The 17,363-nt window shown below is 49.4% G+C and overlaps 1 pseudogene; it reads left to right on the plus strand.

Moving 5' to 3' along the window:
* The window catches only part of LOC132585883 (sprouty-related, EVH1 domain-containing protein 1-like), a 1,959-nt pseudogene extending 995 nt beyond the window's left edge, over positions 1-964 (plus strand).
* Positions 965-17,363: the final 16,399 nt, after the last annotated feature.

Consider the following 17,363-nt stretch of genomic DNA (forward strand, 5'->3'; position numbering starts at 1 on the left):
TGGGGTATAAATCTGCAATTCTTCTTCTTCATCGGAAAGCGTTCCATCCCTTTAATCATTCTAGTTGCCCTTTTCTGCACTTTTCCAATGCTGTATCTTTTTTGAGGTGCGGTGACCAGAATTGCGCACAGTCCTCCAAATGAGGCCGCACCATTGATCGAACCCCTGGGTTCAAGTTGTACTTCGCTTGTGCAAAACAAGCAAGCGTATCATTTCTGTTCTCACCGACCACCACCACCCCGCCTCGTTTTGCAGGCTCAGCCGCAGCTCTTGCAGCAGCTGACCCTCCCCGACGAAGAGGATCTGGAGAACATCACCCCCTGCAAAGATCTGTGGATCACCAAAGGGTACGAAGATTACCGGCGGGCTGTGGTTCAGAAGCGCCAGCCCGACCCGGACAAGATCGACATGTGCGTGCACTTCGAGAAGGCCGGGGGAAGCGGCAGCAAGTCCCCGCGGGAGAAAGAGTATTGCCTGCCGCCTGGCGCCGAAGGGCGGCTCAAGGACCCCAAGGCCTCTCCCTCCTGCCGCATCCACGGTGCCCCGTCGCCCCCCAAACACAAATCCCTGAAGGACCAGCAGCAGCCACAGGGGGCTGGGGGGGTGGAGGAAGACACGGTGCCCTCGCGCTGCGTCTACTGCCAGGACGTCTTTAACAACGAAGAAAACGGGCGCGGGCAGTGCCAGGACGCGCCTGATCCCATCGGCCGCTGCGTCTACCAATTCACCTGTATGTGGTGCGCCGAGAGCATGCTCTACCACTGCATGTCGGACTCGGAAGGCGAGTATTCAGACCCTTGCTCCTGCGACACCGGCCACCCTCACTTCTGCATCCGCTGGATGGCCTTGGTCACGCTGTCCCCTCGTGGTCCCTTGCATGTGCTGCTACTTACCCCTCCACGCCTGTCACTGGTGCGGCGAGCACTGCGGCTGTTGTGGCGGGAAGCACAAGGCGGTGCGGTGAACCCAGCCGGGTCCGAAGCTGGGCACTCGGTTAGGGCCACCGAGGTGGTTGGCAGATGCCGGACGGCTTGCGCGGAAGCCGGAGGCTTGCTGGGGGTTCCCCCCCCCCCCTCCGATCTCTCTCCCCCTCCTTTCGCATCACTTTTGGGAAGGGGGGTGTTGTGTTCGAGGCCGGTCAGTGGAATTTTTTTTTGTTTCCCGTTCTCCTGTTTTTGGAAACTAGGGACCTTTTTTTAAAATAGCAAAAAATGAGAAAAAGTAGCAAGAAGGGAAGGGTGGAGGAAATGCTGTTGCAAATTGCTGGTGGGCTCAGGGGTCCGCTCTGATAGCGAAGGTAACCGGCTAGGACCTCCCTCTGTCCTTTTTTTTTGTTACCCCAGGGGGGAATGAAGATTAAATATATATAAATATATACATGCACATACACACACACACATATATATTATCTGGGGGGATTTATGCACAGCAGGGAAGGGAATCGATGTTTACCTGTGAACTTATAACCCAAAATTCGAATGCTACCTGTAATATCCATGAAATCTGTGGGCTTTCCTCTCACATTCCTCTGTCTGTAGAACTCCTGCCACACTTAGGCAATGCCAGTGCAGGCCTATGTGAAGTGGTGCACTGTGCCTGACCCTCTAGACAAGTGTAAACGGGGAGCATTACGGGGTGCTCCCCAGCTCCCCCTATTTGCAGCCCTAGGCAGGCAGGAAAAGGGGGCAGAACCAACCCAGAAAGTTGTACGGACCTGTGACAGGCCACCGTACGTGGCTGGCTGTATTCGGTTTGGGGAATCCCGAACTGGCCTGTATTCGGTTTGGGGAATCCCGAACTGGCTGAATTCGGTTTGGGGAATCCCGAACTGGCTGAATTCGGTTTGGGGAATCCTGAACTGGCTGTATTCGGTTTGGGGAATCCTTGGCCGAATAGTAATAGGGGCAGATCAACTCTCTGCTTTTCAGTTCCTTACACAAACACTCCCCATCACATAACACTAGCTTTAAAGAAAATTGTCCTGGGTAATTTTGGCTTGTATCGTCCAAATGTCCACCCCAAATTGTATACACTGCAAGGTATTCCTGTAGGTGCTGGCTTCCCATCAAGCCATCACGTCGTGTAGCGTATTCTTGAGGACACCCCGTTTTCCAGTCCCAAATCGCTGCCTCTAGAGCAGAGGTGGTCAAATCAGGGCCCGGGACCACAGGGACACAACATCCTGTGCTCTAATGAGGACATAAGAAGAACCCTGCTGGATCAGATCAGTGGTCCATTTAGCTCAGCATCCTGTCTCACACAATAGCAAACCAGTTCCACTAACAAGGCATAGAGGCTCAGGCATCATAAAAACACGAGAAAAGCCCTGCTGGATCAGGCCAATAGTCCATTCATCATCCTTTCTCACAGGAGCCAAACAGTTCCAACAGATGGCCAGGCCTTCCTCCTGGCTCTGGGATTCAGAAGGTTTAATATCTCTGAATGTGGAGTTTGCCCTCAGCCACCAGGGCTAGTAGCCACTGACAGACTTCTCCATGATTTAGCACAGGGGTGGCCAAACTGTGGGTCTTCCACACCTACTGTGTGGCTCTTGAAGCTCCCACCACCTCATCAGCTGTCTTGGAAAAGGCATTGGTCTCTTTATATCACTTCTCCAAATCGAGCCAGCCAGAGAATGCATTTAAAGTTAAAGTTGCTTTCTTTCCACCTTTCTCTCCCTCCCCATCTATTTTCCTTTCCTTCCTTGTGAATATCTGACATTCATGTCTGGTGGCTCTCAAACATCTCACATTTATTCAATGTGGCTCTTACATTAAGCAAGTTTGGCCACCCCTGATTTGGAAAGGAAAGGTCCCCTGTGCAAGCACCAGTCGCTTCCGACTCTGGGGTGACGTTGCTTTCACAATGTTTTCACGGCAGACTTTTTTACGGGGTGGTTTGCCCTTGCCTTCCCCAGTCATCTACGCTTTCCCCCCAGCAAGCTGGGGACTCATTTTACCCACCTCGGAAGGATGGAAGGCCGAGTCAACCTCGAGCCGGCTACCTGAAACGAGCTTCCACTGGGATCGAACTCAGGTCATGAGCAGAGCTTAGGACTGCAGTACTGCAGCTTTAACCCTCTGCGCCACGGGGTTCTGATTTAGCAGTTTGTTAAAACAGTTGGCCTGCTAGCAGGCTGATGCTTCCGAAAACATGCTAAAGAGCTCAAGGACTGAAGGCTGCGGGGAGTAGAAGGAGAGGGCCACATCTGTAGGTCCTCTGGTTTTGAGTGCTTGGAACTGGCTGGCAACTCATCCTGTTTCCAGTACTGGCAGAAAACATGTGCTCTTCCCCCCGCCCCCGCCTTGAGAAAATCCATTGAACCAACTTAGCTCCCCCTCAGGAACACCCCAGCCAGGGATGGGGAACAGTGGCTCTCCAGATTTTTTTTTGCCTACAACGCCCATCAGCCCCAGCCATTGGCCATGCTGGCTGGGGCTGATGGGAGTTGTAGGCAAAAAACATCTGGAGAGGCACTGTTCCCCACCCTTGCCCCAGACCGATGCTGGTACCCTGGGGAGAGGGTGCGTGTAGCATCTGCCCCAGAGCAGAGGACTTTTGATTGTCCATGAATATCGTGACACCTGCCAAGCAGGGAGCTGACCATCTTCATGTTTTTGATTCCTGCAGGGGCTGGCAAGCCGAAATCTCTGGCTTCAGGGAATGCATTTGAAGTGGTGGGTTGTAAGCTGAGCGAAGCTGAGGTTGACCTGGACCCAGCGGTGGAATTCTAGCAGGAGCTCCTTTGCATATTAGGCTCCCCCCCCCCCGATGTAGCTAATCCTCCAAGAGCTTACAAAAAAGAGCCTTGTAAGCTCTTGGGGGATTGGCTACATCAGGGGTTTATGGCCTAATATGCAAAGGAGCTTCTGCTAGAATTCCACCCCTGCCCTGGACCACTTCACCGCTGGGCAAATGTCACACAGGCACAGTTGCCTGCAGGGACCAACATTCCCATGCGGAGTTTGTCCTCCGTCAGGACAATTCCACCCCTGGGTCCAGGTCAGAAAAGACTTCTGTTGTCATTCCTACCAACCTGAAAAGCTGGGATATGAAAGGAAGGCCTTGATGCCAAAAGGGAAGTCAGCGTCTCTTGTCCCTGGGGATTGGTTGCCAAGCAGCCAGTGCGATGTCAGGTGTGCCAAGTAGGGTCTATAGAAACCAGGACCCCTTGGGTTCAAAGCAGCAATGAGCAGGGGTGGAATTTTAACAGGAGCTCTTTTGCATATTAGGCCACACACCCCTGATGGAGCCAATCCTCTTGGAAGGTTAGAAGGCTCTATAAAAGTAGATTTTCCACCAGGTTCTGTGGGCTTTGAGTAAGGGTTTCGGGTTTGTTTGTTTGTTTGTTTTTAAAAGAAAGGATACCCCTCTCAGCGGCCCAACAAATGGAACTCCTGATGGCCCCTGGGTTTTGGCCACAGCATGACACAGAGTGTTGGACTGGATGGGCCATTGGCCTGATCCAAAATGGCTTCTCTTCTGTTATTAATGGAGGCATGATATACAAGTTGCTAGAAAACAGCCGATCCAGGCTGTCAGAGGTCCAACAAGCGACTAGCTCTTTGTCAGTTCTCCCTTGATATGCCTCTGGATGTCCCCAACCGTGTGCCGTCCTCAATGCATTCTCCTATTCCTTGGAAACTAACTAACTAAATCTAAAATTCTTGAATAATCCAGATCTTGGAGACTGCAAGGGATAGTGCTAAATAAGCCACGCCCGTGCATGTGGCCGCCATTGGTGTGATTTATTACAAAATGCAGAACGAATGGTCGCTTTGTGGCATCTGTAGTGATGGTGGAGGTTTGTTAGAAGCCTGGGCCCAGAATTTACATTGCTGCAGCCAGGGGTGGAATTCCAGCAGGAGCTCCTTTGCATATTAGGCCATACTCCCTGAGGTAGCCAATCCTCCAAGAGCTTACAAGGCTCTTTTTTGTAAGCTCTTGGGGGATTGGCTACCTCAGGGATGTGTGGCCTAATATGCAAAGGAGCTCCCGCTAGAATTCCAAGGCTCTTTTTTGTAAGCTCTTGGAGGATTGGCTACATCAGTGGGGTGTGGCCTAATATGCAAAGGAGCGCCTGCTACAATTCCACCTCTGGCTGCAGTGTTGCAAATCCAGGCGTAAGGATTCGATTCCACACTCAACCTTTTGTAAATGAATTTTTAATGATTGGGTTTTCTCAAATCTTGAGCAAATTTTCCTTAAAACTTGTATTTTTAACAACTAGGATTTCCCCCCAAACCAGATTGATGCGAAAGACGAGGAGAGTCCTCTGTGTTTGGCATGGGATAATTCACCCCTGCCTTTTCTTTTGAAAGACATTATCAACCTTTCAGCTGGAAACAGAAAGGAACAGACATGAAGCTTGGTTTTTAAAAAGTTGTTTCACTTCTTGCATTCTACATTATGCTACAGGAATCAGGAGGAGGTCAAAACAGGAATTTGGGGTATGGATGAATGTGTGTGTGTGTGTGTGTGCGTGTGGAGGGGTGCTTTCTATTTGAACGTATGAAAACAAATTGAAACCATTTTAAAAGGACAAAAGATTCAAAGTACCTATTCTTTGCTTTGCAGACACAGAATAAAAAACAATCCCTGATGTACTAAACGGCTTATAGCCTAAGATTTATCACAACCTCTGTGACCAGGGGTGGAATTCTAGCAGAAGCTCCTTTGCATATTAGGCCACACACCCCTGATGTAGCCAATCCTCCAAGAGTTTACAAAAAGGAACCTAGTAAGCTCCTGGAGGATTGGCTACATCGGGGGGGGGGGGGTTGGCTTAATATGCAAAGGAGCTCCTGCTAGAATTCCACCCCTGTCTGTAACACATTTGAATACTCAAAAGACAATGTTCCCTCTAAGCTGTGGAGTCTTGTGAGCAAAAATTCTACTTTGGGAGCTATTGGCATTAAAGTTGTGAGCTGCTGCATATACTAGTTTGCTCTAAGGCCGTTTTTTCCTGAGCTGAGTGTGAGCTGGAGGCTAAAAAATTGTGAGCTAGCTCACAACTAACTCAGCTTAGAGGGAATACTGCTCAAAGAAAAAAAAAGGGGGGGGGGGAATGAGATTGGGCTACATTCCTCAACACCCGCTTATCTAGGCATACCATGTTGCGCTTAATATACACAGAGCGACGAACTTGGAGCATGTGCATTCATGCAGCGAGGGGCGGTGGGGTGGGATCTTTACTACTAGAAGAGTAATCGAGGATCGTTGCGGTTTGTTGTAGAATGCGACAGTGCTCTTTAAAGAAGGGTGCTTACACAGACAGGGTTCGGTTGACAGGGTACATGACTGGTACGCCCCCTTTTGCTTTTCTGTGTACGCGTGCCCACATAACACTTCCATCTCTAGGGTTTGAAGGGCACCTTGGATGAAAAGACACAGCGAAATGGGGAAGGGGGAGTCGTCATTCTCCGGTTCGAATTGTGGGCTCTGATGGTCATAGCGGTAACTGTACAGGGTCCCTACAACAGAGGCACACGGCACGGTGCCCATAGGTGCTACGGAGCCCACCGACACCTTTCCTGGTGCCCGCCAAGTGAATTCAGGAAGTGGGTGGGGCTTTTGCCCAGCAAGGCTTCTGATTGGCCATTAGAGATCTGTTGGACTGTGCAGGTTTTTAAAAGCGTTGCTTCGACAGTGGCTGTCACCACAGCACAAGGATCCTCAACGTGTGACTGAAGGGAGGCTGTGGCGGCCATTTTGTGGCTGGCTCCGCCTCCTGTAGCAGTCATCTTGTGGCTCCTCCCACCAGACTCGGCCAGAATTCCAAATGCCAGGTTCAAAAAGATTGGGGACTCCTGCTCTAGAACACCCCATTACTGACTCCGGATACAGTTTGGCAGTCTGAGACAGGTTCTGCGGCTGTATTGGATTAGCTGAGCTGAGACGGATCTGCCTTTTTCAAAGTGCTTAATTTAAACTAACCCTATTAACATAAGTGCCCCTTTCTGGGCACACCTACTCATCCCTATTCCTAGACAAGACGTGCGTCTTTCTTTCTACAGTCCCAACGCTGCTTTCTCCATTTTATTCTGGGTGTTAGACTGCTGCTCTTCCCATTTCGTGGACTTGAAGGACTGAGGCAAAGCAAGAGAACTCAGCAGATACGGCTGGAGGGTTAGTATTTATAAGCTGCTTTCAGAGACCTGAGCACTATCCCCCCTTCAAAGTGGAAACCCACAACTCCATCTTGAATGCTGTCTTATACTGAATTAGAACCCTTGGTTCATCCCTGTCAGTATTGTCTGGCAGCAGCTCTCCAGGGTCTCAGGCTGAGGTCTTTCCCATCCCCTACGGCTGGGTCCTTTGAACTGGAGATGCCGGTGATTGAACCAGGAACCTTCTGCATGCCAAGCAGAGGCTCTACCACTGAGCTACAGCCCCACTTCATGGTTCTCCAGGGTCTCAGGCTGAGGTCTTTCCCATCCCCAACTGCCAAGTCCATTGAACTGGAGATGCCAGGGATTGAACTGGGAACCTTCTGCATGCCAAGCAGGTGTTCTACCACTGAGCTTCAGCCCCACTTTATGGCTCTCCAGGGTCTCAGGCAGAGGTCTTTCCCAGTTCCTACTGTCAGGTCCTTTGAACTGGAGATACTGGGGATTGAACCGGGAACCTTATGCATGCCCAGCAGTTCTGTCACTGAGCCACGGCCCTTCTCCACATCTGTGGAGGGTAGGGTTGCCACATCCCTCCGGGCAACCGGCAGGGGACAGGGGGAGAACAGGAACAGGAGGGAAGCCCAGCTGACATTGCACCAATGTGTCTATGTCATGTCTGACGTGACCCAAAAGTGACATCATCGCACAGCGACATCAGGGCAGTGTTCTGGCATTTGGGCAAAAAACTCTATGGTGAATTTGACCTCTGCCATAATAGAGTTTTTGTTCCAATCGTGTTGCTGACATGATGATGTCACTTCTGGGTCACGTCATAAGTGATGTGGACGTGTCACTGCTATATCAACTGGTCCTCACTCATTTTTCCAGGTAAGTCCCCCCCTGCAGCCAGCTGATTGGTGGCAGGGGACCCCCCATCTCCACTAGGGGACTGCCAACCCTAGTGGAGGGTCCTTCAAACCAAATCCAGCTTTGTAAATCTCTTTCAGGAACAACCACAGGTGGGTTTTTGTGTCAAGGGCTGGCCATAAAAGCACAACTGGATTTCTCTCTGGCTGTGATCACCCACACTAAATAATGCACTTCCCAACTGGATTTTGCCAGTTCACACGGTAAAATATTGGAAAGTGCATTGAGAGTGCGTTGTTGTGTGTGTGTGTGATTGCAGCCTCTTCTGTCTCACGCTACTTGAGGCATGGAGTGAGACCCACTTCCAAATCCAAATGCCCGGATCCCGATCTTGGCTTTATGTTAAAGCAGGGGTGGGGAACCTTTTTTCTGCCAAGGGCCATTTGGATATTTATAACATCATTAGCGGGCCATACAAAATTATCAACTTAAAAAACAGTGCTCCGCCGAGGGAGAACAATTCAGGCTGGCAAAATTAATGCAAATAATTGTTTTTCTATTTGAAGTCATGTGGGGGGAGAGCCTAATTTGGCACACACACCCTTTTTTTGGGAGAAAAAGCCCAGCAGGAACTCATTAGCATATTAGACCACATCCCCTAATATTAGCACATTGGGTCACACACTCAAGAGCATATTAGGCCACACCATCCAGGATAATCAAGTGCAAAGTGAACTGGTGGTAGCTAGCTGCGCCCCATGATCCTCGCTGCCCAGCAGAGGCCCGGGAAGTCCATCGTGTGGCTTGGCTTGACCCAGAATTCCCTGAAGGCCAGACCAAGTGATCTCGAGGGCCATAAACGGCCCTCGGGATGGACGTTCCCCACCCCTGTGTTAAAGGTGAGCAGCGCTTCAAAAGGGCACTTTGGTGTAATGTGAAGAGTGTCTTGTCAGAGTCCCCCCCATGCTCCTCGTGGGTATGTCAAGACCCCCAAAGCCCTGGCCGTGACGTTCTCCAGTCTCTCTGGTGGGCTGCTCCATTGTGAAGCAAACGTAAAGAACCCAACGTTGTTTCTTCCCATACAGTGGCAGTTCTCACCACAGGACAATGTCCGAGTCCAGCGGCACCTTTAAGACCAACAAAGTTTAATTCTGCGTGTCCATGCACACAAAAACTCATGCCCAGAATTCAGCTTTGTTGGTCTTTAACAAGGGTGGCCAAACTGTGGCTTGGGAGCCGCATGTGGCTCTTTCAACATATTATGTGGCTCCTGAAGCCCCCACCACTCTGTCAGCCGGCTTGGAGACGGCATTTGTCTCTTTCATTCACATCTCTAAGCCAAGCCAGCCAGCAGCTTGGAGAATGCATTTAAAGTTAAAGTTGCTTTCTTTCTACCTCTCTCTCCCTCCCTCCCTCCCTCCCTCCCTCCCTCCCTCCCTTCCTTCCTTCCTTCCTTCCTTCCTTCCTTCCTTCCTTCCTTCCTTCCTTCCTTCCTTCCTTCCTTCCTCCCACCTTTGGATGTTCAGTTAGAAAACATTTGGGCTATGATTGCCTTTGCTGTAAGAATTTGCTAAGAGGTTTGGAGAATGCATTTAAAGTTAAAGTTGCTTTCTTTCTACCTCTCCCTCCCCACCTTCCTTCCTTCCTTCCTTCCTTCCTTCCTTCCTTCCTTCCTTCCTGCTTTCAAACATCTGATGCTTTTTCTATGTGGCTCTTATGTTAAGCAAGTTTGGCCACTTGTCTTAAAGGTGCCATTGGACTCAAACGTTGTTCTTTTGCTTCAGACCAACATGGCTGCCCACCTAATTCTAACCATGTTTACTGATAAGGCTTGGGGGGGAGGGGGGAGGGTTACACGTGTCACCAGGCTTAGGAGCAACACAGAACTGGCCTTAGATGTTTTTGTAACGGTTTCAGGAATTCCTAATAGACCATATGTGGCAGTCAGTCATTTGCCTGAGTCTTAAAATTGGCACAAAACCTGTTCCTCTTCATGCCAGTCGGGTAAATGCCTGGCGATGTCACCCTGTGTCCAGCTATTAGGACTTTTTTCTACCACTGTCCTCAAAATGCCTCGCTTTTCACAGCACATCCCAGAAGCTCAGAGGAAGTGTGAGAAAATTCTGGGTTTGAACTTTCCATCTTTTCCAAACGAAGGGCTCACTGGGGGTGTCCTGCCTGACCCCCCCCCCCCCCAATCCTGGTACCATTAGTGGCAACCAACCTCTCACTGATTCACACAGGACCCAATCCACCGGAAAGCAGAGGTCCATCAGTGGCTATTAGCCAGAAGGTGTAGATGGAACACTCTGTCTGGGGCAGTGATGCTCTGTCTTCTTGGTGCTTGGGGAGCAACAGTGGGAGGACTTCTAGAGTTTTGGCCCCACTGGTGGACCTTCTGATGGCACCTGGTTTTTGGCCACTGTGTGACAACAGAGTGTTGGACTGGATGGGCCATTGGCTTGATCCAACATGGCTTCTCTTATGAAGTTCTCCTGTGCATAACTCACTAGCATGGACAGGAGTTGCATAAGAGTTGCTGCCTTTGGGTCTCTCTGTCTGCCACTCTAGTGGCACAATTATAACTCCCTCGCGCAGCTGACCCCACTTATGCTTTTGTTGATGGGCTTTGTGAAAGGTACTCCACAATAAAATGCAGGGGGTCTGTCTGTCTTTCTTTTGGTTTCTCTCTTTTAAAAAATGTCAGGTGCCCATGAAGAGACAAGAGTGTTAGAATCTGTGTGGGCGTGAGTTCGCCATTGGCACACCGGTTATGTCACTAAGGGAGAGGGCGACACTGTGGAGAACCAGAAAACTCAACCCCCGAAGATGGGGACTTTCGTTTTTAAAAATGCAGTGTATATTGTTGCCAGAAATGGCTTTCATTCTCTTTTATATATTTTTTAAAACGGGCAGGGGAAGGGTTAGCGAAAAACCAAAATTGGGGAGGGATGGAGGTTAATACGGCAAGAATATTTTTTTGGGGGGGTTGCTGATCTGGGTTCCCCCCCACCATGTTTTAAGTATTTTATCAGATTTGTATATTCAATATTGTAATTTCTGTGTATTTAAAAAAAAAAGAGAGAGAGAAAAGTACAGAGAACACTTGAAGAGAATGTTCTGTTATTTAAAAGCAAATGTACATTGTAAATTAAAACATAGAAACTGCCTGGTGTTCTGTTCATTTCTTATTTTTGCGGGACTACCCTGACCTTAGTTTCAAAATGGTGATCATTTATCACACATATAGGGTTGCCAGACTCCAGGTGGTGGCTGGAGATTTCCCAATATTACAACTCATCTCCAGGTGACAGAAATCCTTCAGAGAAAATGGCCGCTTTGAAAGGCAAACTCTAAGGCCTTATATCCCACTGAAAACCCTCCCCTTCCCAAGCCCCGCCCCCCTCAGGCTCCACCCCCCAAAATCTCCAGGTATTTCTCATCCCAGAGCTCAAAAGTGTCAATCCTGCCTCCCCCACCCCCCCCCGAGCTCCGCCTAGGGTTGCCAAGTCCAATTCAAGAAATATCTGGGGACTTTGGGGGTGGGGCCAGGAGACATTGGGGGTGGAGCCATGAGCAAGGTTGGGACAAGTACAATTGAACTCCAAAGGGAGTTCTGGCCATCACATTGAAAGGGACCACACACTTTTTCAATGCCTTCCCTCCATTAGAAATAATGAAAGATAGGGGCACCTTCTTTGGGGGCTCATAGAATTGGCCTCCCTAGTCCAATCCTTTCGAAACTTGGAGGGTGTTTTGAGGAAAGGCATCAGATGCTATGCTGCAAATTTGGTGCCTCTACCTCCAAGAACAGAGCCCCAGACACCCGCAGATCAATTTTCCATTATTCCCTATGGGAATCATTCTCCATAGGGAATAATAGAGTGCCCAGTACACATTTCCCCACCTCCCTGCTTTCTAAAGTGGAGGGAGGGCCTCCAAACCAGGGAATCCCCTGTCCCCACCTGGGGATTGGCAACACTTCCTCTCTGTCTCTTTCTTTCTCTCTCTCTCTCACACACACACACAAACACACTGGGTCTGGTTACTTGCTCTGAAAATGAAAGCAAAACAAATGGAAGCTGCTGCTGACCCTTCCCCATGAAGTGTTCCTGTTTCCTGCTTCCTGCTCAACTTTAAAGGCACACAAACAAAAGAAACACACACACACATTTTAAAACGGGACTTGTTTGCAGGTTTCTAAACCTGCAGGAGCTCTAGATGTACATGGTGGCTGTGGGGGCGGGGCTTCCCCCCACCAGCCAGCTGGCTGGGGGCGGGGGGAAGCCTGTAAAACCGGGGGATCCCCTGCTGGGACCTGGGGATTGGGACGTCTAGCTCCACCCCCTTGAGATCCCCTCCTTTCTCGGGTTGCCAAGTCCAAGAAATATCTGGGGACTTTGGGGGTGGAGCCAGGAGACATTAGGGGTTGAGCCAAAATCAAGGCTTTGACAAGCATAACTGAACTCCAAAGGGAGTTCTGGCCATCACATTTAAAGGGACAGCACACCTTTTCAATTCCTTCCTTCCATAGGAAATAATGGATAGGGGCACCTTCTTTTGGGGCTCACAGAATTGGACCCCCTGGTGCAATCCTTTTGAAACTTCAGGGGTATTTTGGGGAGAGGCACTAGATGCTATACTGAAAATTTGGTGCCTCTACCCCAAAAAACAGCCCCCTCAGAGCCCCAGATACCTGCAGATCAATTCTCCATGATTTTCTATGGGAATAAATCTCCATAGGGAATAATGGAGTTCCCAGCAGACATTTCCCTCCCCTCCCCCCGCTGTCTGACGACCCTGAAGCGGGGGGAGGGTCTCCAAACCGGGGGACCCCCTGCCCCCACCTGGGGATTGGCAACCCTATATAGAACACAATTTTTTTTGTCACTGATTTCTAGTTTTTATACCAGGCCTCTTTCATACAGCTGACGGGGAGCGGGAAGCAGCCTGGGAAAGCGGAAGAACTCCCGCTGGGACCTGGGGATTGGCAAGCCTATGCCAATCGCCAGGTGGGTAGAAGAAAAAAACCCCAGCAGGGTTCCATGACAACCAGCCTCACAAAAAAAGAGAAAACTTAATACTAATAATATAAATTGTCAATATATTCTTACCACTCTCGTACAAAATATTTATCACAAGTCATACCCTGACAACAACACCATTAGATGTGCAACAGAAGGACATGAATAATCATATATAAAGTCCAATCCTGGAATACACAAGAAAAGGCCTTCAACTTGAACAGAAGTCCCCGGTCCAGTTCCTGAGGTGGTGGTAAAATTCCACAATGTTCAGAAATCTTGTATAGTAATCTCAGGAACACAGCACACAAAGCAACGAGGTAGTGCTTTTATCTTCCCCCGTTTTGATAAAAAGCTTTAACTAGCTGTGTTAAAGATAAAAATATTAACCTAATATAATATTTCAAAAAATCCCTTAAAAATACATCTTCAAATATTACATACCTTTCCCAACAATATCAAAGCATGGCAAGATTCCACAATTTTGGCACACTGGAGAGCCAGTTTGGTGTAGTGGTTAAGTGTGCGGACTCTTATCTGGGAGAACCAGGTTGGATTCCCCACTCCTCCACTTACAGCTGCTAGAATGGCCTTGGGTCAGCCATAGCTCTTGCAGGAGTTGTCCTTGAAAGGGCAGCTGCTGTGAGAGCCTTCTCCAGCCCCACCCACCTCACAGGGTGTCTGTTGTGGGGGAAGAAGGTAAAGAAAATTGTGAGCTGCTCTGAGACTCTTCAGAGTGGAGGGCGGGATATAAATCCAATATCTTCATCTTCTTCTTCACAATTAAATTTCAATTCACAGATCTTGCACCCAAATCCAAGCTCCTTCCACTAAAATACTTCCTAGCAGGTGCATTCAGTTATTACAGGTAATTCTTAAAGGTATAAAAATACATCATAGCCTCCATGTTACAATCTAGAACTACAAAATGCACTCTATGTAAAATCCATCCGGAAGGATGGAAGGCTGAGTATAACTGGTAAGGAGATTGTATTTCCCCTATCCCTCCAGCATGATCTGCATTCTATCCCCTGAGAACCCAAAATTCACCAGAGCCTCCTGCCTTGTGACCACAATGTTGCCAGCTCCCAATTGGGAATCTGCTGGACATTTGGGGGTGGAGTTAAAGATGCCAACCTCCAGGTGGGGAGTTCTCCTGCTATTACCGCAGATCTCCAGACAATAGAGATCAGTTCCCCTGGAGAAAATAGCTACTTTTGAGGGTGGATTCTAGGGCATGGAACCTTGCTGGGTTCTGTGGTATGGAACCTGATTCTCCTCCCAGAGTAATGGCATTTATCTTTAACAATCTCAGTTATTTTGACTACAGTATTTTAAATATAGGTACACTCAGGCCTTGAATTCAGCAGGAGCTTACAGGAGCACAACTCCTGGAGCTTTCTGAGGGTTCCCCCTCCTCCTCCTCCCCCCCACCTACCTACCTTGTCCATTGAATAGTAGGTGCAGCTGCATAACAATCCCTGGATTAGGAGAGCAGGCAGCCAGCCAGCCAGCCACCAGGGGCTTTGCCACGCCCCCAGCAGCCCTCATTAACCCCTGGAGAAGCCCACACTGCCCTTTTTCCACTTATGTGATTTTGGGTGGTGGAATTCTTGCTGGCCTTTTAACTGTGGGGGAGGGGGGTGGCCAAGGAGAGCCCCAGGTGAGCAAGGCCTGCTTGGGCTGGCTGGATCTCTGGAGCCTCGTTCACTCGGGGCTCTCCTTTCTTGCTTCAGGTTGCTTTTGGCTGGTGGAGGAGGGGCCAGCATATGCTAATGAGTTATGCTAATAAGCTCCGCCACCTATTTTTCTACAAAACAACCCCTGGGTCCACTATAACGTCTTTACCTCCTGTAAGCAGTCGTGCCAACTTCCAGGTGGTGACCGGAGGGCTCCCAGAATTACAACCAGTCTCCAGATGACAGAGATCAGTTCCCCTGGAGAAAATGGCTGCTCCGGAAGGTGGATTCTCTGGCATCATCATACTCTACTGAGAACCCCTCGCCCAAAGCCACCTTTCCCAGGGTCTGCTCCCCAAGTCCCCAGGAATTTCCCAACCCAGAGCTATCAACCCTGCTCATTAGCACACATCATCGATGAAATCAAACTGGCAAAGCGACCTTTTATTCCATGCAAAGCCTACCCACCCAAGCACCCCAGGAACAGTGGGGTGCAGAAGGTAAAATGCCAGACTAGGATCTTGGAAACTCAGGTTCAGATCCCTACTTGTACCACAGAAGCTTGCTGAGCAGCTCCTGAACCTTTCTGAGGGTTCCCCCTCTTCCTCCCACCTACCTTGTCCATTGAATAGTAGGTGCAGCTGCATAACAATCCCTGGATTAGGAGAGCAAACAGCCAGCCAGGGGCTCTGCCACACCCCCAGCAGCCCTCATGAACCCCTGGAGAAGCCCGCTCCATCCTTTCTCCACTTCTTATGTGATTTTGGCCAACAGGAGGCTTCCTGGCCTTTTGACTGGGGGGAGCCCCAGAAGAGCGAGGCCTGCTTGGGCTGGCTGGATCTCTAGCCAGCCCAAGCAGGCCTCACTTGCCCGAGGCTCTTTTCTTGCATTGAGTTGCTTTTGGCTGGGGGGGGGGTCGGCGACATATGCTAATGAGCTTCACCACCTTTCTACAAAACGAGCCCTGTTGCTGAGTGACCTCTGGCCAGTCACACACTGAACAAAGTTTGAGTCTTATGGCAACTTTAAGACCAACAAAGTTTTATTCAAGGAAGAAGCCAGGGGTGGCCAAACTAGCTGAATGTAAGAGCCACATAGAGTAAATGTCAGAGAGGGAGAGGGAGAAAGAAAGCAACTTTAACTTTGAATGCATTTTCCAAGCCACCAGCTGGCTTGGCGAGGTGATTTAAAGAGACAAATGCCTTCTCCAAATGCCAGCTGATGGGGTGGTGGGGACTTTGAGAGCCACACAACATGTGTGAAAGAGCCACATGTGGTTCCCAAACCACAGTTTGGCCACCCCTGGTATAAGCTTTTGGGTGCATGCACACTTCTTCAGATACATTGAAACATGTAATGGTTGATAGATTCAGGTGGGTTAGGGTTGCCAGGTCTGTGCTAAACACTATCTGGAGACTTTGGGGGCAGGTCCAGGAGAGGGTGGAGCTTGGGGAGGGGAGGGGGCTCAGCATGGTACAATGCCATAAAGTCCACCCTTCAAAGCAGCCGTTTTCTCCAGGGAAGCTGATCTCTGCCAGCAGGTGATCAGTTGAAAAAGCGGGAGATCTTCAGGCCCCACCTGGAGGCTGGCAACCCTAAGGTGGGTAGCCATGTTAGTCTGAAGCAACAGAACAGAGTTTGAATCCAGGGGCACCTTTAAGACCAACAAAGCTTAATTCTCGGGATAAACAAAGTTGGAGTCCAGTAACACCTTAAAAACCAACAGAGCTTTATTGAGAATAAGAACATAAGAGAAGCCATGTTGGATCAGGCCAACGGCCCATCCAGTCCAACACTCTGTGTCACACAGTGGCAAAAAATTTTATATATACACACACACTGTGGCTAATAGCCACTGATGGACCTCTGCTCCATATTTTTATCTAACCCCCTCTTGAAGGTGGCCATGCTTGTGGCCGCCACCACCTCCTGTGGCAGTGAATTCCACACGTTAATCACCCTTTGGGTGAAGAAGTACTTCCTTTTATCCATTTTAACCTGGAATGTAAACTTTCCTGTGCTAAAAGCGCACTTCATCAAACAATGAAATGGGGTACAGTGAGCAGAGTTCCATATTGCTGGTGGGCAGTGGTTAAGATTGCAAACTAGTACTACTTTGCATGCTTAACCACGACCCATAAGCTATACGTAGCACTGCTGACTGTACCCCATTTCATTGTCTGATGAAGTGTGCTTTTAGCACACAAAAACTTACATTCTCAGTGAAACTTTGTTGGTCTTAAAGGTGCTATTGGCCTCCAACTTTGTTCTATTGCTTCACACCAACCTGGTTGCCCACTTGGGTCTAACTCTGGGGATAGGCTTTCATGGGCATGAACACGAAAGCTTATCCCTAGACTTAAATTTTGTTGGTCTTAAAGGTGCCACTGGGCTCCAACTTTGTTCTCCCTCACAGGGTTGTTGTGAAGATAAAATTAGGGTTGCCAATCCCCAAGTGGGGGCAGGAGTTCCCCTACTTTGAAGGCCCTCCCCCCACTTCAAGGTAATCAGAAAGCGGGGGTGGGAGGGTGAGAGAAATGTCTGCTGGGCACTCCATGATTCCCTATGGCAGGGGTGGCCAACGGTAGCTCTCCAGATGTTTTTTGCCTACAACTCCCATCAGCCCCAGCCAGCATGGCTGATGGCTGGGGCTGATGGGAGTTGTAGGCAAAAAAAAAATC

The sequence above is a fragment of the Heteronotia binoei genome, chromosome 17 (genome assembly GCF_032191835.1).
Source record: "Heteronotia binoei isolate CCM8104 ecotype False Entrance Well chromosome 17, APGP_CSIRO_Hbin_v1, whole genome shotgun sequence".
Classification (NCBI taxonomy): domain Eukaryota; kingdom Metazoa; phylum Chordata; class Lepidosauria; order Squamata; family Gekkonidae; genus Heteronotia; species Heteronotia binoei.